This window comes from Amphiprion ocellaris, chromosome 19 (assembly GCF_022539595.1).
Source record: "Amphiprion ocellaris isolate individual 3 ecotype Okinawa chromosome 19, ASM2253959v1, whole genome shotgun sequence".
NCBI lineage: Eukaryota > Metazoa > Chordata > Actinopteri > Pomacentridae > Amphiprion > Amphiprion ocellaris.
In genome coordinates, this window is record NC_072784.1 from 15,192,910 (window position 1) to 15,216,041 (window position 23,132).

General features: G+C 36.0%; 1 long non-coding RNA gene across 3 annotated transcripts; it reads right to left on the reverse strand.

Annotated features, from left to right (window-relative positions):
* Positions 1 to 9,266: 9,266 nt before the first annotated feature.
* LOC129347525 (uncharacterized) lies at positions 9,267 to 14,217 on the reverse strand. Of its 3 annotated transcripts, none has more exons than XR_008599663.1 (5): positions 14,118 to 14,217; positions 13,115 to 13,215; positions 11,264 to 11,364; positions 9,548 to 9,671; positions 9,267 to 9,443 (listed from the first exon to the last, which is right to left on the reverse strand). It is a non-coding gene; the product is annotated as an uncharacterized LOC129347525 (long non-coding RNA). The 3 variants fall into 3 exon arrangements; XR_008599662.1 differs by having other exon boundaries at positions 9,267 to 9,484; XR_008599661.1 differs by having other exon boundaries at positions 9,267 to 9,671.
* Between the last annotated feature and the right edge of the window lie 8,915 nt (positions 14,218 to 23,132).

The window sequence follows — 23,132 nt, forward strand, 5'->3', positions numbered from 1 at the left end:
TAATATATCGGAAAAAAATACGATTTTTCAACATGTTGTAAAAACGTGCCATATGATGAAATATGTAAAGGAGGCCGCAAAAAACACTCCAGAAAGGTTTTCTTTGAAAAAAAAATCATCATGAATTTTGGCGTAAAAAAACGCCATAGTATACTATGTCGAAAAAAATGCGATTTTTCAACATATTTTAAAAATGTGCCATATGATGAAATAATGTAAAGGAGGCCACAAAAAACACTCCAGAAAGGTTTTCTTTAAAAAAAAAAATCATCATGAATTTTGGCACAAGAAAAACGCCATAGTATACTATGTCGAAAAAAAAATGTGATTTTTCAACATGTTGTAAAAATGTGCCATATGATGAAATAATGTAAAGTAGACCGTGGAAAACACTCCAGAAAGGTTTTCTTTGAAAAAAAATCATCTTGAACTTTAGCGCAAAAAAAAACGCCATAGTATATTATGTCGAAAAATGTCATTTTTCAACATGTTGTGAAAACATGCCATATGATGAAATAATGTAAAGCAGGCCGTGAAAAACACTCCAGAAAGGTTTTCTTTGAAAAAAAAAAATCATCATGAATTTTGGCACAAAAAACGCCATAGTATACTATGTCGAAAAAAAAATGCAATTTTTCAACATGTTGTAAAAACGTGCCATATGATGAAATAACGTAAAGGAGGCCGTGAAAAACACTATGGTAAGGTTTTCTTTGAAAAAAAAATCATCATGAATTTTGGCACAAAAAAACGCCATAGTATACTATGTCGAAAAAAAATGCGATTTTTCAACATGTTGTAAAAACGTGCCATATGATGAAATAATGTAAAGGAGGCCGTGAAAAACACTCCAGAAAGGTTTTCTTTGAAAAAAAAATCATCATGAATTTTGGTGCCAAAAAACGCCATATGTCGAAAAAAAAGGCGATTTTTTCAACATGTTGTAAAAACGTGCCATATGATGAAATAATGTAAAGGAAGCTGTAAAAAACACTATGGTAAGGGTGTCGCCCAACAAACCTCATAGTATAGCATGTCACTCAAAAAATGTCATAGTAAAGCATGTCGCTCTAAAAATGTCATAGTAAAGCATGTTGCTCTAAAAACATCATAGTATAGCCTTTGGTCCACAAAACGTTGTTATGTCCTGGCTGTCTGAAGTAGGTGAGGAGCAACACCAAAACAGTCCAAACACTGGTTTCCAGAGGGTTAGATGAGAATTTATTTGAAAGAGTAAGTTTACAACAACACAACATGTGAGGGGGTTAAAAACAAATGGGTGTTAGTAAAATAAAAATAAATAAACAGAACTAAAAGTGAACTTCACGTTGACATTGATGGGCATTCCAACCAGGAACAAAGTAAAAGATAATCAATACGAAAAAAAAAACCCTCTTCCTGTTCACCTCTTCAAGCCCAAAAACACACCGCAGTAGCACCCTAAACTAAAACTACCAATGGGTTTCCTGTTTTCCTTTCTGAACAATTCAAAGGTCCCTCTCTATCTCCCCACACATCCACCAACCACTGGAACACATCTCCAAAGTTCTGCCGGACCAGCTCAGCTTCCCCTCAGAAGAAGTGCTGCCACCTGCCAGATGAAGGAGCCTTTTGAGAGGCAGCTGACATCGTGATTGGACTGTACTTTGGTCTGTTCCAATTCAGCTTCACTTCCAGAGACGGCAGGCGGGACGAGTCAACGGAGGCCGGGTGGACGAAGGCATGCAGCTGAGTACAATCCAGAAAACAACAGAGGAGGAGTGCAGCAGCCCAGAGCCAGAACAGAGTAACATAGTATGTCTCTTAGAAAACATCCTAGTATAGCCTTTGGGATGAAAAAACGCCATCATAAACATCGTATATTGTACAAATACCAAGTCAAAGAGACATACATTGTAGAATTGTAGTAATTGTGGGCTGACTGATTTACTGATTATCAGTATTTTATTTTTTACTGATTTACGGTAATAAATACATTTAAAAATGGCGCTACTTTGGCTCTGAACCTTTATCTACCTGTGGTCGCTCTGTCTTCTGGAGTGATTTGATTGGTTATACGTAACGAATAAAATTCCTTTAACTTAACATCTGTAAACAAAACAAAAACGTGTCAACAAAGTTTTCTGTTAGAGTTTGTGTTCTTGTAAGTTTAACTCCAAGATTTTAAATACTTTCATTTACTGCAAATTAATATCTACTCCAAATGTCTCAGTAATAATCATTATCAGCCTTAAAAACCCACAAAACACCCCTCTATACTCGACCACACTTAGTACAGTCCGGTTCCCCCTTCTATAAATCTGCTTGGAATCATCCACTTCCTGTTTGTCAAAGTGGCCTTCTACCTGGACAGGTTTTGTTGGAGCTCATGCAACAAACATTTTGGGTAACTGCACTTTAATATGGATGGATGACACTGAATTAGAGTCTGTTTTAATGGGACTGAGTTAAGATGTGTAGCTCTGTCATTAAATAGTAAATTATTTCTCAGAATTCACAGAGAAAAGTCTGAAATGTTTGCTAGGTTAGCGTCCCACGTGTTCTTTGGCTCAGCTAAAGCTAACTCTCTCCAACTTCTGGATCTCTTGAGTTGCTTGTTGTTAAAATATCTTGCTACAGGTGCTGAAGCTCAGAAAGTCTGAGCTGTTTGTTCAAAATAAGCTCTTTCTCAAGTCTAATCTGAACTGTCCTCTTTTATTTGACTTTTCCCTAAACTTAGGAGTTAATGAAAGAGCAGCACATCCAGACTCAGTCTCATTTATGTAGAGATTAAACTTCAGTGTCATTCATTGATGTTAAAGTGCAGTTTTTCAAATGTTTGTTGCACATGCTCCCGACCAAACCAGTCCAAGTGGAAGACGATGTGAAGAGAAAGCTCCAGAGGATGAATATCACACATTTACGTTGGAAATAAATGTCCTTTAATTTGACGTTGTCATGCAAAAGTTGGATTTCCCTTTAATGATGTTCAAATCTTTGAGTACTTTGCTGATGTTTGTTTCTAAATGTTTTTTGACACTCGGCCCCAAAGATTAAAACCTTCTACGGCTTACAAACTGCAACAATTCACACATTATCAACTATCTTTCTGACTAAACTAAGATAAAAAAGTGAAAAACTGCCTGATTCCTGTATCATGAATGTAAATCTTTTTGGTTTTTATGACAGTAAACTGAATACATTTGGGTTTGACATTTTATAAACCAAAATAAGAAATGAATTACTGGAAAAAACAATCAACAGATTAATGGACAAAGAAAATATGTTTTCCAACATATATGGCACATTACAAGATACAATTTTAATTCGATTTTATTTATATAATGCCAGTTACAGGTCAAATTGTCTCAAGACACTTTATTTTTATATTTTTTGTCATATTTAAAATATGACAAAGTAAGAAATTTAAACCTCTTCACTAATCCAATTTATTATTTGGTTTTTAAGAGACTAATCAACAACTAAAACAACTTTCTCCACTAAAACTAATAAACATGAGGCCAAATAGAAGGAACAGTTTTAAATACTGCAGTCCCACGACGACAAGAATAAAGTTTGTCAACCAAAACTAAATCTGCTGGTGGATTCCATTAAAGTCCTAATAAATGATAATAAAGCGTGATACTAAAGGTTTGTGGTGCAAAAAATGTCAAAGTAAAGATATCAAGTTGAACATCTGGATGGAGGTTGATAAAAGTTGACCTCCCTTCATTTCTCTGGAGTCGACTCCATGGATTTTATGGATGGTGGTTAAAGACCTGCTCTTCTAGTCGTCTTCCTTCTCGTCGCTGTAAAAAGTCAGTCCATCCTGGCCGACTTCAACACCTCTTCATGACAACTTGTTCTGCCTCTGACCTCGTGGAAACTCCAGAAACTCAGGAAAACCAGTGGAGACTCGAAGAACTCGTGGAGACTCGAAGAACTCGTCGGGCGGGGGAAGGTGTGGTGGGCGGTGGGGAGAGGTGGGGGAGTAGAGGGGGGAGGCCGCCACCCACCTCCCCGCCTACTCTCCGCCCCGACTCCACCCAGACTCCGCCTTGGCCCTGCCCATGTGGTCACTTCAGGAACTACGATGCCAAAGGGACGACGAATTTATTTCTTTTTATCTGATCTGTAGCTCAGTGAGTTAAGGATTTGCCTATGGAGCTGCAGGTCGCTGGTTCAAGACCAGACACTTCTTAAATTTTCATCAAAATCTGACAAAGACAAAGAAAGAAAATTGCCAGTGGTGGGTCTTGAACCAGCGACCTTCCGCTCGGTAGTCCTCTTCTTATCCCCCTGAGCTACTCGCTCAGATACTAATTCTTCTTTTTTTTGCGCATTTATCATCTATTTTTTGTCGTTTTCGAGTTTTTTTTTTAACTCGAGTCTCGACTCGACCGTTTTTCTCAGGAGGTTGGACTTCAGCCTTTGTGCTGGAGGGTGGAACCCTCAGTTCCAAGACTTTCCAAAGCCTCCAGACCTCCCAAGTCCTCAGGACCTGAGCTTTCACACAGTCTGAGGGCTGAAATTTTCTAAGTCCCACAGTAGTTCTCTGTTAGTTTGAACCTTCAGACAGTCTGAGGGCTGAAATTTTCTAAGTCCCACAGTAGTTCTCTGTTAGATTTAACTTTCAGACAGTCCGAGGACTGAAATTCTAGAAGTTCTTGAGTAGTTCTCTGTTAGTTTGAACCTTTCCACAGTCTGAGGACTGAAATTTTAAAAGTTTCTCAGTATTTCTCTGTTAGTTTGAACTTTCTGGTTAACAGAAGCCTTAAAACTTGTGACCATGAGTCTTGATTTCACATTTAGACCATCCATCTGAGTTCTTCTTAGACCTTCACCTGTGGGTTTTTTAGAAATCCTCAACAAACTTTGATTCTCTTCATTGAACAGTAAAGTTTGTGGAGATCAGAAGGTAACATTAGTTTGATCAATGTCTTCAACTACTAGTAGACTTTATCTGGAAAGCAGTTTTCTTAAATGAGTTCTTAGTAAATCTGTCCACAATCAAACCAAGAACATAGAAGGAGGAAATGTTTGAAGAAACAACTTGATGTTTTCATTTCAGACTAGAAAACACTTCAAGACCTTTATCTGTTTCTGCTCTTTTTGATCCTTTTATTGTCTCTTCTGTTTAATTTAATCTTCTAAAGTTTAACAGGTGTTTTTTCAAATGTTTTGTCTTTAGCTTGATTCTTCTTAAATGTTTAGTTTTGTTCTTTTCTCACATTTTATTCTTTTCTAATGTCTGATTTGATTTCAAAATGTTTTGTCTTTTTAATATTTAATTGTTGTTTTTTCAAATGTTTTATTGGCTTGTTTGAAAAATTTCCTTTTCTTTCCCAATGTTTAATTTTTCAATTAAATCTTTAAGGTTTTTCTTTTTAAATGTTTTACCACCTTTTAATGTTTAATTTTCTTTTTAAATGCTTCATTGTATTTTCTGTTTAATTCCTATTTAAAGTTTTATTGTCTTTAAGATTTAATTTTCTAATTAAACATTTAATTTTTTTATTAAATGTTTTGTCTTTTTAAAGGTTTAATAATCTAATTAAATGTTTTGTATTTTTTACATGTTTAATGTCCTTCTTGTTTAATTGTATTTTTTAATTGTTTAATTATCTAAAATATTTTATCTGTAATTTTTAATATTTGTATTTTAAAAATTTTGTTTAATTTCATAATTACATGTTTTGTATCTTGTTTAATTATCTAATTCAATATTTTGTCTGTTTAATATAGTTAAACATTAAATACAATTAAATTTATATTAAACAGACAAAATATTGAATTAGATAATTAAACAAGATACAAAACATGTAATTATGAAATTAAACAAAAATTTTAAAATACAAATATTAAAAATTACAGATAAAATATTTTTGATAATTAAACATTTAAAAAATACTTTTTAATAAAACTTTTTAAAAGTTTTATTGTATTAAATTTTTTTCCTTTGACTTAATTGCTTTTTGTTATGTAGTTTATTTCTTTAATCTTCATTTTCTGTCAAGATTTTAACCCCAACCTTAAAAATGAAATAAACCCTTGAATCACAATGAAAATACTTCTGTTGTCACAATCATGAGTTAGTCAATTATTCAGCTTATCAATTCAAGTTTATTTGTTTAGCACCTTTTACACAGATGACACTAAACAAGCAAAGAGAGAAAACTATGATCAAAACTCAAAAACATTAAAAAAGAAAAAAAAAAGATTTAACATGATAATAAAATATGTTGTGTCCAGGGGATGGAGGGAGTTTATTGAAGTCTTCTTGGGCTCAGATGATAAATTATTTAATATATAAACTTGATATTCAGTCTAAGGAAACTGGAAACTGCAGAGCGACAGAAGAACCAACAATATCTCCTGTTTTCTCCTTTAATGAGTCGACTCTTCTTGTGCTTTCAGACCAAAGAACTACAGACTCTTCACAACCTGCTCAAACTCTTGGTACAGGACCTCACCACACGGGTCAAGAAGGTTTCTGTCTCATTTCTACTCTGAAGCTCACCTTCTCCTGCTCAAACTGCTGATAAATGTTTCTGCTGCTCTAAAGTCTGGTCTCCAGAACTTCCTAAAAACTCTCAAAGTCTCTTCTGCTGCAGGTTGCTTTGTAGAACTGTTGCAGAAAACCTCACTAAACCTCATGGAGGGGCCTCAAGATAGTCGTCCAAATGAAACCATACAAAAACCAAACTAGCACAACCCAAACACTAAAGTCTCCTGCAGCCTACCAGAGAACCTCTGAGAACAGAGAATCAGGACAGGAACTCTTACCTTCTGGACAACCAACGTTGGTTCTCAAACAAGAATACAGAATGTGTCTGACCAAAAACCTCTAAAGACTCACTACAGCCAAGATAAAGACACAACTCAGCTGCACCAAATCCACTAATCACTGCACACATTGGCACCATGTGCTAACTGTGGCTAAAGAACCACATTTACCAAGACAACTATCCAGTACAAAGCCCTAAAACACACCAAGAAACACATTAAAGCCTATTTTACTGCTGGAAGCTGCAAGCCAACGCCTAAAGAACAAACTAAAGCAATGGAGCCAAACCCGGTTCAGTGGGGAAGAGAAGCAGAGGAAATGTTTGTCTGCAGCTAAATAAAGCAGGAAGACACTGAGCTGCTCAGGTGTTCCTGATAACACCAAGCAGCCACCTGGACAGCCAATAGGAGCACAGCTTACTGGAAGTCCAGAGGGCTGGCTTAGTGAAGGAAATTTAGTTTAAAGTTGAGGCAGAAAGTTAACAAAGAAAGTTGAAAACCACCTTCTGATACCTGAAATCTCTGAGTTTTCACACAAGGAACACCTGAACATGTCAAACTGGTTCCACAGTAGAACCATCATTGTAAAAACGTCATAGTATGGTGTGTTGCTCAAAAAACATTAGGACCCGGCTGTCTAGGGTCGCAACACAAAAACAGGACAAACGCTGGTTTCCAGGGGGTTAGGCAGGTATTTATTTGAAAGAGGAAGTTTACAATAACACATGTGAGTAGAAAAATCACAAAGTCTGTCTTTAGTTCAGCTGAAAATATTAGTTTTTGTCTTTTTTATTAACCAAACTTTTCAGGAAGTAGATGAAGAATAATTAAAGCTCTCATGTAGAAGTCCAACTTATTTTGGATTCTTGTGGAGAGTTTAATCTTAGAGTTTGTAAAGCTGTTGAGTTTTTAGAGTCACATGGATTGTTTTGACATTTAATAACCGAGTCCTGAAATAAAATTACAGTTGTGGATTTCTGTCATTTAGTCTGGACTAAACAAATAACAGCAGCATAAATCTCAAATGTCATTATGAGGAGTCTGGATTGAGGTTTCTCACTTGATAATGATCAAAACATGAAATTTAGGTTGGTTTAAAGGAATATTCCACCTTAACTCTTTGAATGTTGACCGAAAAAGTTTGGTTTCAGGAAGTCTTCCACCTACAAGGTCCTCAAACATCCACCTTAAAGGAACACTCCACCAAAAATCCTTGGACATGCACCTAAAATGTTGGTTTAACAACAGAGTATTCCATCCAAAATCCTCAGAGACCTGAGGGGCTGGTTAAAAGGAATATTCCACCTAAAACCTCAAATATAGACCTGAAAGGGTGGTTTAGAAAAAATCCTTCAGTGTAGACCAAAAAAGTTAGTATGGAGGAATATTCCACCTGAAATGTAGACCTGAGAAGTTGGTTGGGAAGAATATACCATCCTAAACATCCTTATATGTAGACTAAAAGACGGTTCGGAAAAAATTTCCACCTGAAATCCTCCAATGTAGACCTATAAGGTGAGTTTAATGGTATATTCCACCTAAAATTCACTACTGTAGACCTTGGAGGTTGGTCTGATGGTATATTCCACCAAACATCCTTGAACATAAACTTAAAAAGTTTGTTCAAAGGAATATTTCACCTAAAATCTTTCAATGTAGACCAAAAAAATCTTGCTGTAAAGGAGTATTCCACCTTAAATGTAGACCTAAAGGATGGTTTGGAGTAATATTCTACTCTAAAATCTTCCAATGTAGACCTAAAAGGTTGATCTGATGGTATATTCTACCCAACATCCTGGAACATTTACCTAAAAGGTTGGTTTAATGGTATATTCCCAGAAGAACCCTTGAACATCGGGCTTAATGGTATATTCCACCCAAAATACTTGTACATATACCAAGAAGTCAGTGTAAAAGAAATGTAGACCTAAAAGGATTGTTTAAAGGAATATTTAAACGATTATTTTCATTATTTAATAATCTGTTATCAGTCAGAACCCTGGCAAACTTATTTTCTTCAGTTTTTTTAGTGGAAGTCACAAATAAAGGAGCTCTTGGTTTTTCCCGGCGTTAGTGAGTCCAAAGCTGCTGTTTCAACACAGAACGTTCACATGCATCCATAAACCTCTCAGCACTCAAACACCCACAGACAGGAGGCCGGCTGGGCCGAGGCTCGGCGGCGTCCTCAGACCCACCAGTCGGGGAGTCAGTGAACTTGTTGGTCTGGTTTGAAGGCCTCCATGTGGTCCAGTAGAAGTCCACGTAGTCAGTGTTGGCTTTGAACCGCAGCGACTGGCCGCCATCAGGTGGACCGGCTCGTCCTCGTAGGACTCCTCCTGTAGCCTTGAGGGAACCACAGGAACATTCAGTAGCTGTTGGAGTTCTTCCTGTCAGGCTCGTGGTAGAATGGCTCTGAAGAATCTTGTACTTGTCTTATCTGGAACAATCTAACAGCCTAAACTGTTAACAGCGGTGTAAAGAAGCAAACACACAGGCATAGATTAGGACTCCAACTAGATTTATTTTAGAAAACAAATCAACTGAGAGGCATTTGTTCACACACGTGGCTGAATAGGAGGCCGTCCAATCAGATTTGAGGTCTTCACTCTGTAGGTTGTTTGTTAGGTGAGACTCTTGGATCTCCATCAGCTGACGTGGATGTTTGATGGTCTTCTTCTCTAGTGCCAGATGATTCATCCATGAATTCAGCAGCTACAGACTGAAATGAAGCTCATGCTGCCGTTATTGAATTCCTGTTCCAGATCAAATGTTCAGAGCTCACCTTGAATCCAGCTGTCTGCTGTCTGATAGTTTTTCTCATTGTAGTCTTCAATAAAGTCTTTTTCCTCATGTCAGGATGTGGTGAGACTCTTTCTCAGTCTCTGCAGATGTCCCTCATTGTGCATCTTCAGAGAAGAATCAGAAAAATTGATCACTGCTTCAGCATCACAAACGCTCTCCAGCACTGAGAGTGTTTTAGGAATTCATTCATTGTGTTGTGAACTTTGAAGGAGCAGAAACTTTACAGCTGCCAAAGATATGAGCTCCAATTCTGGATGTTTTAGGAAATGAAGTTCATCAAATGAACACTTGATTATTGCTGATAACTCTCATTAAATTACTGAAGAAATCCAGCATAAAAACCTGTAAACTCTCAGGCAGCTTTTGTTAAAGTTTGTCTATAATTCTATCATCATGTTCTGGAACCAGGACTCTGCAGAAGTTCCTTCAAACAGATACTTGTGTGTTTCTATTTAAGGCCTCAGGTTTGAACGTACAGCAGAGGATTAGAAAGGAGTTATTTTAATATTTAAATCAGTCCAGTAAACGTTTGGCGTGAAAATTATTAAAATTTTGATTTAGATAGATTTGTGTCAAATAATATTGTAGAGTCTCACTTAAATATATCCAAATGAGTTCAGTGTATTTACATTTTATAGAATATTTGATTTCTTAATCTCAATACTGTAGGGTCTGACCCTAAATATTATAATAATGATGTCAATTTAAATAATATTTTAGTGCAGAGTCATAAACTTTAATCAGCTAAACTTACATAATAAATATCACTGTACAGTCTTAATCTGAACATTCATATTATTGAGGTAAATTTACATAAATCATGATATTCTAGAGTCTTAATTGGAATATGTCTAACATGTGCTGATAAACAACAATAACCCGACTTTCAGATAATATTTATTGTCTGTGATTGTGAGACTAAATTCCTCCACATTCTGGAACTGGACTGCATTTCCCAAAATGAAACATGGACAGAATTTAACACTCATGTATCCATGGCAATGCTAAAGTTTCTGTTTCTTACCAAAGTTCACAACACAAGTAAAGATTTTAATGTAAAACTTCAGGGATGACTGCTGACCATAAGTATTCTGATCAATACTTGATGATCAATATCAGGACAGATGTTACAACTCCAGCTGTTGCATTAGACTGCAGTTATTCACAGAGAAATTAAAACATCACATTCCTCATAAAAACTAGATGGGACTTTTATTAAATAAAGTGTTGGTGAATAAACAGTGTAAAAAGTGCAAAGCAGCTCCATTAAATCAGGAGATGTGAGACTTCCACAGCATGGATCACCATCTACTGTGTTGATTCATAGCTGAATGTCAGAATGAACTGAGCTAGAAAAGCTGCTTTGAGCTGCAACATTACGGCCTGACAATCCAACACCATCACAGTTTTCATCTGGTTGTTTTGCTCCAACATGCTGTGAAGTTCAGTTTTTACCTGAATCAATACAGAGATTCTATTTCCAGCCAATACTGAAATAAAAATTAAAATGTTATGAGGTTATTAATGCAACTAAATCCTTTCAGATGGAAGGATTTACTTCTAAGTTCTAATTCAAGTTTCAGTTGGAGCACATTGCATTCACAAAGAAAAACAGCGAAACCTTCATAGTAACATTTAATAAACCTAAAGCTTCCCTGTTGGCTCATTGGTGGAGTTTGTTACTGAGCATCTGAACCTTAAATCCAGTGAGACGACCATCTTCAGTCGAGGCCAGTCAGAGAACTTCAAGACCTTCCATCAGCTGGACCAGATGTGGCATCATCTCCCTCTGAACATCTGGATGACAGGAGAAAAGACAGAAATCAAACACAGATCACAGAAATACAATTTATTCACTTTCAGCATTTTATAAAAGTAGCATGAACTTTATTAAAACTTGACATCAGTAATGAAAGTAAATGTTGTTATCTCGTGTTGAAGCTAAATTTAAAGTCAATTTTAATGACAGTTTATCCTGAGAGGAGTGAGAATGGAGCTTTTCTTTCCTTTTTAGAATATTCCCTCAAAATATTCTGTTTATTATTGGCTTTAGAAGCATTTTTCTTTACTTATTTATTTTTACATACCTCAGACTGATGCAATTTGCTGGTTTGCAGATAATTTCATGTACAATGACAATAAAGATCTTTTATTACAAGATATTTTGCTAAAACAAGAACTGCAAACCTTCTCAACCATCTCTCAGTCTGCAAAATTCCAACTGCGACCAAGAATTATCTGATGTAGTTATTATTATCTTTACTGATCCAGCCCTGGAATTAATAAAAATCTGTATATGGATATGATTTTCTCTGATGGGACCACTAAAACTGCATACAATAAAGTAAATCTCTTCTGCACTGCACACATACTACACTTTTGTATAACTCTGGATGTCAGAGTAAAGGCAGACAGATCCACCAATCAGCCACAACATTCTGACCACTGACAGCTGAAGAGAACAACATCCATCATCTTGTTCTAATGCAACGTTCTGCTGGGAAACCTTGACGTTCATGTGGATGTTTGACATGTACCACCACCTAAACACTGCAGGACAAACAACCCCTAGTCTCCATGGCAACAGCAGTCCTTGATGCAAGCTGCCTCCCTCAGCAGGACAAACTAGAACTGCTACTACAGGAGTGGTCCGAGGAACAAGACAGAGCTAAGCTGTTCACCTGGGTTCCACACTCCCCACATCCAGATCTGATTGAGCATCTGTGGGATGGTCCAGGATCAGCCTGGTCTATGTAGGACCCACCCTGCAACCCACAGGATCCACAGGATCCACAGGACATCCCCAGAGGTTCTGATGAACCACTGGGTCAGAGGAGTTTTAGCAGCATAAAGGGACCAACACAGTATTAGTCAGGTGGTCAGAATGTTCTACTGTTATATTGTCATGCTGATTATATGATCAGTAAATGTTACCATCAATTATAACGTCCACATTGATGAGGAAAAAAAAACAAACCATCAGTTCATTCAGAAACTGTGTGGTTAAACCTAAAAACACAGACCTCAACAGCAGTTTGTTTCAAAGCAGAACACCAGCTGGTTTTCACTAAAGAAGCTTTCAGAGCAACAATTAAATGACTGTTTTGTTTTCATTAAGTTCAGAATCAGCCAAAATAATGTACACACATCAGGAAAAGAAAAACTTTAATAAATATTTCATTTGTATAAGTACTTCTATACATATAGATACCTCTTTCTAAGTTTGATCAAATCACGATAACTCTGTGTCCTGTTGTACGATGTTTTCCCAACAGATGGCGCTACCCTCATGAATGGAGCATCAACAAGTGACGTCTACAACAGAAATGTCTGGAAGCCAGTGGCCACCACTTTGAGCACCTCTTGTAATTGTAGAGGCCAAAGATAACTTTTATTAATCTCGTGATGTCTGAATAAATTTGGTATTGAAACATTTATGCAAGTTTTTCTTTTCCTAATGTGTGTAAACATTATTTTGGCTGACTCTGTATGAAGGGTTTCTGACAGGTCACCAGGCAACATCTTTTTATAATAATGACAAACATACCTGCATTCTACAGGAGTGATTTTCCTCATGTGCAGGTAAAGATGTGTGAGGAGCTTAGAGATGACAGGAGCAGGAGTCATCCTCACTAATTCAGCTTCCACCTAGAAACAGAAAGACCACAAACAAACACACTGATATACTCTCAAACGTTCAACCTCACAGCCTCAAAATATCTGTTTAGGAAATGTTGTGTTTCTAAATTCTGCTGAAAGCATTGACAGACATTCTCTTACAAGGTTGTGTAAAAAGCAGCCTGTCCTCTGAGCTACTGAGAAATCTTCCTGAACAAAGTTTCTACGTGTAAATCAGCTCAACAAAAACTAAAGCCTCAGTCAGAGATAACAGGTATCGCAAATTATAAAGAAGTTTCTTTGTTAACTCAGACTTTCTGCTTCAACCTCACATAAAAAGGGGAGTTTAACTCATCAGGTGACTGAAAATGAACGGCTTGTGCAGTTCTAGATCCAAAAGTAGGATGTTTCAACTCATGTTTTACTACAAATACATGCAATAATAAATAAATACAATGGCTGGTTGTTAGTTTATTCAATATTGATGTCATTTTATATACTGGATTGAACTTGAGCAGTGGAAGAGAGAAGGAATTTAATGAAATTATGGAGATTCAGAGAGGTAATGTTGCACAATGTTAAGTTAAGCGTTGTTTAATTCAAACCAGCTGAATGTTAAACTTCAGTGCAGCTCAACAGGTTTCAGTTAACCTTAAAGTAAAATCACTTTTTTAAAAGCTAAAATACACAGCAGAGAAATACAGGTTGAGAAGGTCATTCTAATAATGAGGACAGCTGTGGCAGCAACTAACACAGGTGTTCAGCGGTAAGTTAGCCACCTGTGTTAATTAGCCCGCTAGCTAACTTAGCCGCTTAGCTAGCTAACGCGTCCGGACCAACTGCTCAAACACGACAAAACACAACTCTTCACAAGTCGCTGACCTAACGTACAACAAAACAACGCTGCTGGTTAGAAGTATTTATCTTCTTACCGTGTTTTACTCCAAAAACAAGATCAACAGCAGTCAGAGGTAGTGATGGTCCTCTGATACCCGAGGCTTCGACACATGCGCTGTAGCTCATGAAGCAAACGTATCGAGCCACTGTGCCGAGGCGTGGTTTGGTCACGTGACTCGTGACGTTTGAATCACTTCAGTGACGTTTGAAGCACTCAACTGCTTCGAATCACCTGATTGGTTCGGTTTGTTATGTGAATCACTCAGCGGGATCGAGTGTTCCGGGATAGGAGATCCCTATTTAGTGTTGTTCATTTGAATTGTTTTTCGCAGAACAGATTGGTTTTTTTGCTGTTGTTTTTGCTTTGAGAGTTAGTAGTATGTCAGATTTCATATTTCGTAGAGAATAGATAGATAGATAGATAGATAGATAGATTATATATATATATATATATATATATATATATATATATATATATATATATATATATATATATGTATATGTATATGTATATGTATATGTATATATATATATATATATATATATATATATATATATATATATATATATATATATGTATATATATATATATATATATATATATATATATATATATATATATATACATATACATATACATATACATATACATATACATATATATATATATATATATATATATATATATATATATATATATATATATATATATATATATATATATATATATATATATATATATATATTTTATATATATATATATATATATATATATATATATATATATATATATATATATATATATATATATATATATATATATATATTCCCAACTCACCACCCCCATGCTACAACACCTGGCACAGAACCTTGTCAGGTGCTTAGCTGACAGACTACAAACCAAAGAAAAGAACAGTTCACTAACTGTTGCTACACTTGTGGCTCTGCAGTTCAAAACTTTTGGATTCACCAATCAGAGTGGCAGCCAGTGTGAAAGAACATTTAATAACAGAATGCACAACAATTAACATAAAGAATACCAAGCAGCAGTCATCTACGTCACAAGCACCACCACAGCCTCGTCCTCCACCACCAGCAGCACCTTCCACAGGTATTCTTTTTCTCTTCTGAATAGGGAATGACTGACATTTCTGGTGATGATGATGATGATCTTCAATATTTTTCAGTTCAACTGTGGAGCCTATTAGACGAAGACGCAAGTAGAGCCTGGCAAATGCAAAGCGCCACAGCGAATGCAATTGTAGAAAGAACGGCAGACCCACTGGCTTACTGGGCAACCCACAAAACCGTTTACCCAAACTTGTACAATGGAGCCAAACATTTCCTGTGTACCTCAGCCTCATCTGTGCTGTGTGAACAGGTTTTTTTTCCTAAGGCTGGGGAGATAGTGAGTAAAAGAAGGAACTGCTTGAGTCCCAAACAATGTTCCCTGTAATTTTTCCTGAGTGTGAGCAAACACACAAACTCCCTGAGCGTCCCTTGGACCACTGTGAGCAACATCAGACGTGTGCACTGTGGTCACACCAGCATCACATCCATTCAAGTTACATGGTTCATTAAAAGAATCAAATTACAGCATTTACATTTCTGTTAAAACACTTTGTCAACAGGAGCCAGTTGAAGGCTGCAGTGATTTTAGTGACACTACAATGTAAGAGTGAAGTTATTGAATATTTGTCTCTCTTTACTGTTGCAGTGGTTTTGCAAATTGCAGACGGACCCTGTTCACTCCATAGACACCAATGTTATTCCTGTAGCTTGAAAGACAGCTACTTTTGATAAAACTGGGCTTGTAGCACATTGTCTGCCTTGCAACAATGGGAAAGAGGCACCGTTTATGTTTTGACAACCTATATCTAAAGAGTTATTGATGCTGGAAGTGTGAATCTGTGAATATCTTTCCAACTTTACTGAACTTGGGGCCACTACCACCTAAGGAGTGATATATTTAATTTTGAAAAAAGCATTTAGCCATACTTAAAGCTTTAAGTGCTTTATTAACACGGAACTAAAAATTTTGTATTGTTTTATTATCACAGGTTCTGTCTGAAAAGAGGTGGCATCATTTTAAACAGTGAAATCAAACTAATAAAATGTAATGACCAACCAGTGAGCAATTCTGGATTCTGCAAAAACATAAACAACTTTTTTTAAAATCTAAATCTTAACACAGTTAATGTATTAACTTATTTTTGTGTGTATGCATGTATTTATTGATTTATTTAGTACTGTTAACATATCAGAGTTCTGAGTGAATTTTTCTTAAGATAGGCAAAGGCCATTTATTGATTACATATGGGCTCTTAAATGTTTATTAAAAACTGAAAAACATTAAAAAAAAAAACAACTTAGGCATTTATTGAGTCACTAAAATACTGTAGAGTACAGACCACATCAGCATGATTATAAGCATCCTCTGGTAAATTAACAGCCAGATACTGATGTCTCTCACCATATGGACTTCAGGAGATGACTGGGGGATGATAAACTGTGACCTACTGGTTGGGTTCTCTCTGTTCTCATGTTTCTTACATGTTTGTCCCCTGACAGCCGGGTCCTAATGTTTTTTGAGCAACACACCATACTATGACGTTTTTACAATGATGGTTCTACTATGAAACCAGTTTGACATGTTCAGGCGTTCTTTGTGTGAAAACTCAGAGATTTCAGGTATCAGAAGGTGGTTTTCAACTTTCTTTGTTAACTTTCTGCTTCAACTTTAAACTAAATTTCCTTCACTAATCCAGCCCTCTGGACTTCCAGTAAGCTGTGTTCCTATTGGCTGTCCAGGTGGCTGTGTTCCTATTGGCTGTCCAGGTGGCTGCTTGGTGTTATTAGGAACACCTGAGCAGCTCAGTGTCTTCCTGCTTTATTTAGCTGCAGACAAACATTTCCTCTGCTTCTGGAAAATACTTTATCTGTAATTTCTAATATTTGTATTTTAAAAATTTTGTTTAATTTCATAATGACATGTATTGTATCTTGTCGAATTATCTCATTCAATATTTTGTCTGTTTAATAGAGTTAAACATTAAATTACATTAAATTATATTAAACAGACAAAATATTGAATGAGATAATTCGACAAGATACAATACATGTCATTATGAAATTAAACAAAATTTTTAAAATACAAATATTAGAAATTACAGATAAAGTATTTTCCATCATTACACATTTAAAAAATACAATTAAACAAGAAGAATGTTAAACATTTTTAAAAATGCAAAACATTTTATCAGATTATTAAACCCTTACAAAAACAACACGCGGGTGCCCATATAGCTCAACGGGTTAAGCAGGTGACCCATGTAAAGGGGCTGGTCCCTGATGCAGCGTCCCGGGTTCGAGTCCCGCTAGTGGCCCTTTGCTGCAAGTCTTCTCCCGACTCTTCTCCCCCGTTTTCTGTCTGTCTCTCACTACATCTATCCAATAAAAAGATAAAACATTTAATTAAAAAATTAAATGTTTAACATTTAATTAAAAATGTTTAACATTTAATTAAAAAATTAAATGTTTAATTAGAAAATTATATCTTAAATCTTAAAGATTTAATCGAAACATTAACAGACTGTCTGAAGGTTCAAACTAACAGAGAAGTACTCAGGAACTTAGAAGATATCAGTCCTTGGACTGTCTGGAAGTTCAATCTAACAGAGAACTACTGAGGGACTTAGAAAATTTCAGCCCTCAGACTGTGTGAAAGCTCAGGTCCTGGGGACTCGGGAGGTCTGGAGGCTTTGAAAGTCTTGGAACTGAGGGTTCAACCCTCCAGCACAAAGGCTAAAGTCCAACCTCCTGAGAAAAACGATCGAGTCGAGACTCAAGTTAAAAAAAACTCGAAAATGGCGAAAAAAAATAGATGATAAATGTGCAAAAAAAAAAAAAAAAAAAAAGTATCGCGCGCAGCTTAGAGGGAACAGTGGTCCCAAAACTGTTGATAAATTATTTCTCAATAAATCCTCACAACCAGTTACATAAGAACACCCTCTTTACTGACCTCTTTACCAATAAACCCCAAGACATACTTTGCCAAAATCCATAATAATCCATAAAATCTTTATTTGCACCAGCCCCATGTGAAAATGACATCAGTCTGTATTTGTAGAGCATCTCATGAATGTAGCAGCACCGTTTAAATGTTTCATAACACAGAATATAAGCAAAGAGTATATCGGGATACAGACAAACATGGGAAATAAGAAACGTGCTCTTCAATAGTTATTGTCATTATTATTACTAGTAATATTATTTTTGTGTCCACTACAACCCATACAATCATCTAGTGTAGTCAAACAGGAATGTGTGCATGGCGAATCAAATCCAAAACAATCCATGAACCGACCACGTCTTGATTGCATTTCATATTATTGACCACTAGATGTCCTACTCGAGCACTGTGTGTCATTGAGGCCTCGAGTAATGAACCATGTTTTGAATGAAGTGTCGAAGCTTCAACAAAGCCTCGATCAGCCATCACTAGTCAGAGGTGCTACCAGACGTGCTGACCATAGATATACATAGACTAGATACGCTTGCGTGCTGTCTTCTATATTATCTATGGTCTGACCAATCACTGCTCTCTGGCTCCGCCCTCTGAGAATCTTGTTGCCGTTTGGCTCAACACTTGCTGATGACCACTTCCGGTCCCAGAAAATAAAAAAAAACGGACCTTTTTTCGTTTCTGTCTCTTGCTGATTTTATTTTTTTGTTATTCTAAATATAAAATGCAAATCAAACCGTTTTTAAAATTTCGTATATCCCTTTTTGATCATGAAAAGGAAAAACGCCTTGTATTTCAATTTTAATTTTTGTATTTTAAAACGAAAATCAAATAACCACTCGTTTTTTGTTTTTCAATACCCGCTTCAGAACGGAAAATCCAATTACCAGATCCGTACACGGACCCGAAAGTAGGACATTCCAGGTAGTTTTACATTGCCGACACAACTCAATACTACAAATCATGAAGGCACTTATAAATATGGTAATAGAAAATGTACATTCAACTTTTTGCTGTTTCATTTGAATGTATTTACTAGTATACTGTAGCGCTTGTTAAAAAAAAAAAAAAACACAAGATGAACGATGTCAAACAAAAAAGGCTCTGACAGTTGATATCACACTGACTTTGTTCAGAGAGTAAATTTAAAACAACCCCAGTTATTAGCCAGGCAGCAACAAGGCAGGATAAAACTTTTATAATCAATTTGTAAATCGAAATGAAATAGTATAATAAACGAATGGCAACTGGTAAGACTTCTTTCCAAACTAAGTACGTAAATAAATATTAAGAAGATTATGAGTGACCAAATTAAACAAAATCAGTGCGTATTAATTTATTTTCAGTGAATCAGGAAGCGGTTGCCTCTGTTTTAGAAGAATTGTGTCATATTTCTCTAACTTCTGTCAGCATCAGTGTTTCAATACAGATGTGAACCTTGCACATTTCCGCCCTCTGGTGGCCACAGCCCGTAACTACATGAGTCAATTGTACTGTTATTTTGAAAGCATCAAACGGAAGTACTAGTACGATCTTTCCTTTAACTTTACTAGCACAGCTCACTTGGCACACCGAATTGTCGCCATAAGGGGGCAGAAAAGAGACACTCCTCAGTATTTTAATGAGTAAAATAATCTAATTATCCTATCAGATATTACCATGAAACTTTACCAGTTGACGAATTAAAATAATATTTTAAACTGTTTTTAAAAAAAAACAAAACAAAATAAATGCAATGTTTGAATATGCCAATTGGGTATTGTATATCTAAAAATTCGACCATTTTTTTTCCCCAGAACAGAAAAATTAGAAACTGGTTAAAGTCGGCTTCATAATTCTGGTCAAAGCTCTTAACAGAAAAATAAAGACGTTTTTTGTTTTTTTTTTTTTAAATCACTTTATAAACCAGAAAATACAGCCAGGAAGAAAAAAACAATCAATTTCCACCATGTTTTGTTAGAATAAAATGTTCTCTAAATGAGGCTATGAATGATGCATGAACAAACCTCCCTGAAAAACATTCAGAATATAAACAGGGATGAAAGTAGTAAGTTTGCTGTTTGGAAGCGGAAATTTCTGCCTCAAAGTATTAAAAAAAAAAAAAAAAAAAAAGTCCACCAAACATATATAAAATTCCACGCATCTTAACTGGAAACCACCATTTATGAGTTAAAAAAAATTTTGACTAATAGTTACAACAATAAAATCTCTTGAACTATTTACATTCAGACAATATTTTTTGTTATTATACATATTTGGAAATTTTCTGTTTAAACATGAGAGGTATTTTGTCAATGAATATGCACTAACAAATTATATTTCACAGCTTTCACTAACAGGAAAAACAACTCAATCAAATCACATTTGAACATGTCCACCTCAAGATATATTATGTTATATTATATTATATTATATTATATTATATTATATTATATTATATTATATTATATTATATTATATTATATTATATTATATTATATTACATTATATTATATTATATTACATTATATTATATTATATTATAACACAACAGTAGTCAGTCTTTTAAATTAGAGCTGATACTCAAGCAAACCCAGCGGCCTTTGTTTTTGCTCTAAAACACTAATTTAACTGTTAATTCCATGTTAAGTCGGGCACGATAACTCACTTCACTTTCACTACAAACCTTCAAAATACAACACACAGAGGCGTAGATGTAAATAAACTATGACTACATGAACCAGATGGTCCTGGAACACACCAGGGAAACACATTACCGCCTTTAAATAGCAAAAAATCTGCCACAGAATTTAAAACCAGAGCTGTAAACTGTTTTAAAGCCACCAGTTCATATAATTTCACCCAAACTGAACCCAACAAAGATGAGAACAAACAGTGAGGGACTGATATAAAGTTTGGACTCATCTCTTCCAGGATGTTGTGTTTAGTTGTTGTTTTCTATCAGCATCAGTGGATGGTTCAGTTTTGGTCTGAAATGTCTCAAAACAATTACTAACTTAAAGCTAAATGCTGAATTTTTACAGTTTTCACTGATTTCCTCATGTGCACCAGGTGGGAACAGAAAGGAGGACCTCAGGTTAAAGTTCACCGGGTGTCTGAAGACATGCCTTTTTAAAAATGTTCATAATCCTGCTTACCCACACCTGAATAAAGGTGAAAACAGATTTGTGTCTCAAATTTTAGCTTTTTTTCTTCTTTCCTCAGATTTATCTGCTGTCTGAATATAAACCTGGATATAAAGTAGCTCAAACCTGCTGCTGACACACTGATGCTTCACTGTTAATAATAAAATGAAGTCATATATATTAAAATATCTGTCAGAGGGACCGAACCGTTCACATTTTGCTGCTAAAACTTAAGTACTTTTACTTAACTACATCTTTTCAGGTAGGACTTTTACTTATAATGAGAACTTTCATTTAAGTAAAGCCTCTGAAAACTTCTTCAAACTACTGTGTATGAAAACAAGATGTTGTGGAATAAGTTAGTAGAACTGAGCATTGTGGAGGACAGAAGAGATAAATTATGTATTTACTGAGCATCCTGGGAAACAGAAGTGAAGTTTGGGGAAAATGCAGTTAACAGCAGTGAAGTTCTGCACAAACTGTAGTTAAAATGTGCTACAGCTGCATGTTGAGGTTAATTAGGAAACAAAGTATACATTAAATCTATGGATTACAGAATTTAGTGGTGATTCATACAACATTATTCTGTAATCTGCAGTAATCTGTGTTATCAAGTGCTACATTAAGATCAAAGACAAACCGTCCATGCAGGACTTTTACTGTGTAATGTACTACACTGCCTGTCCAAAAAACAGTCACCTTGGATTTAACTAAGCAAATAGTTAAGAGCCTTCCATTGGATAATTACTGCAGTGATGAATATGTTTCAGCTGCAACAACTTATTTAACCCCAGCTGATGCAGTGAGGAGCTTCTCATTTCTTAAACAACCATGTCGGAAGACATATCCTGTGGTCATGGAAAGGATGTTCATCTGTTTCAGAAGGGTCGAATTATTGGCTTGCACCAAGCAAAAAAAAAACAACTAAGCGGAATTCAGAAAATACTAGAATCAGATTAAGAACGCATTATTAAAACCTGAAGGATAGTGGTGAAACATCATCTTTGAGGAATAAATGTGGTGGGAACAAACAGATGATCGTAGGAAATCAACAGATGAGTTCACGGCTCTGTTTAATAGTGAAAGCAAGAGCATTTCCACACGCACAATGCGAAGGGAACTCAAAGGACTAAATTGCAGTGTAGCTCTAAGAAAACCACTGATCAGTGAGGCTAATCAGAAAAAAAAAGACTTCAATTTGCTAGGTAGCATAAAGATTGGACTCTGGAGCAAAGAAAGAAGTTCATGTGGTCTGATGGTCTGATGAGTCCAGATTTACCCTGTTCCAGAGTGATGGGGGCATCAGGGTAAGAAGAAAGGTGGATGAAGTGATGCACTCATCATGTCTAGTGTCTACCAGCCTGTGGGGGTTAGAGTTATGATCTGGGGTTGGTCAGGTTCAGCAACGTTATGTTCCCAAAGAATGAGGTCACCTGAATATACTGAATGATCAGGTCTTTCCATCAGTGGAGTTTTTCCTCCCTGATGACATGGACATGTTCCAAGATGATGATGCCAGGATTCATGGGGTTCACATTAAGAATGAGTGGATCAGGGAACATGAGACGTCATTTTCACTCATGGATTGTCCTCCACAGAGTCCAGACCTCAGCCCCAATGAGAATCTTTGGAATGTGCTGGAGAAGACTTTGCCCAGCATTCGACTCTCCCATCAGCAATATAAGATCTTTAAATTTAATGCAACTCTGGACATAAATAAATGCTGTGATGTTGAAGAAGCTTATCGAAACGATGCCACAGCGAATTAATGTCATACTCAAAGTTAAAGGTGGTCCAATGAAATATTAGAGTGTGCAACTATTTTTTTGGACGGGCTGTGTATTTTTACGTTGCTGTATTGGGGGGACCCAATCTGCCTGCTGGCCGGGCGGGTTGAGAGG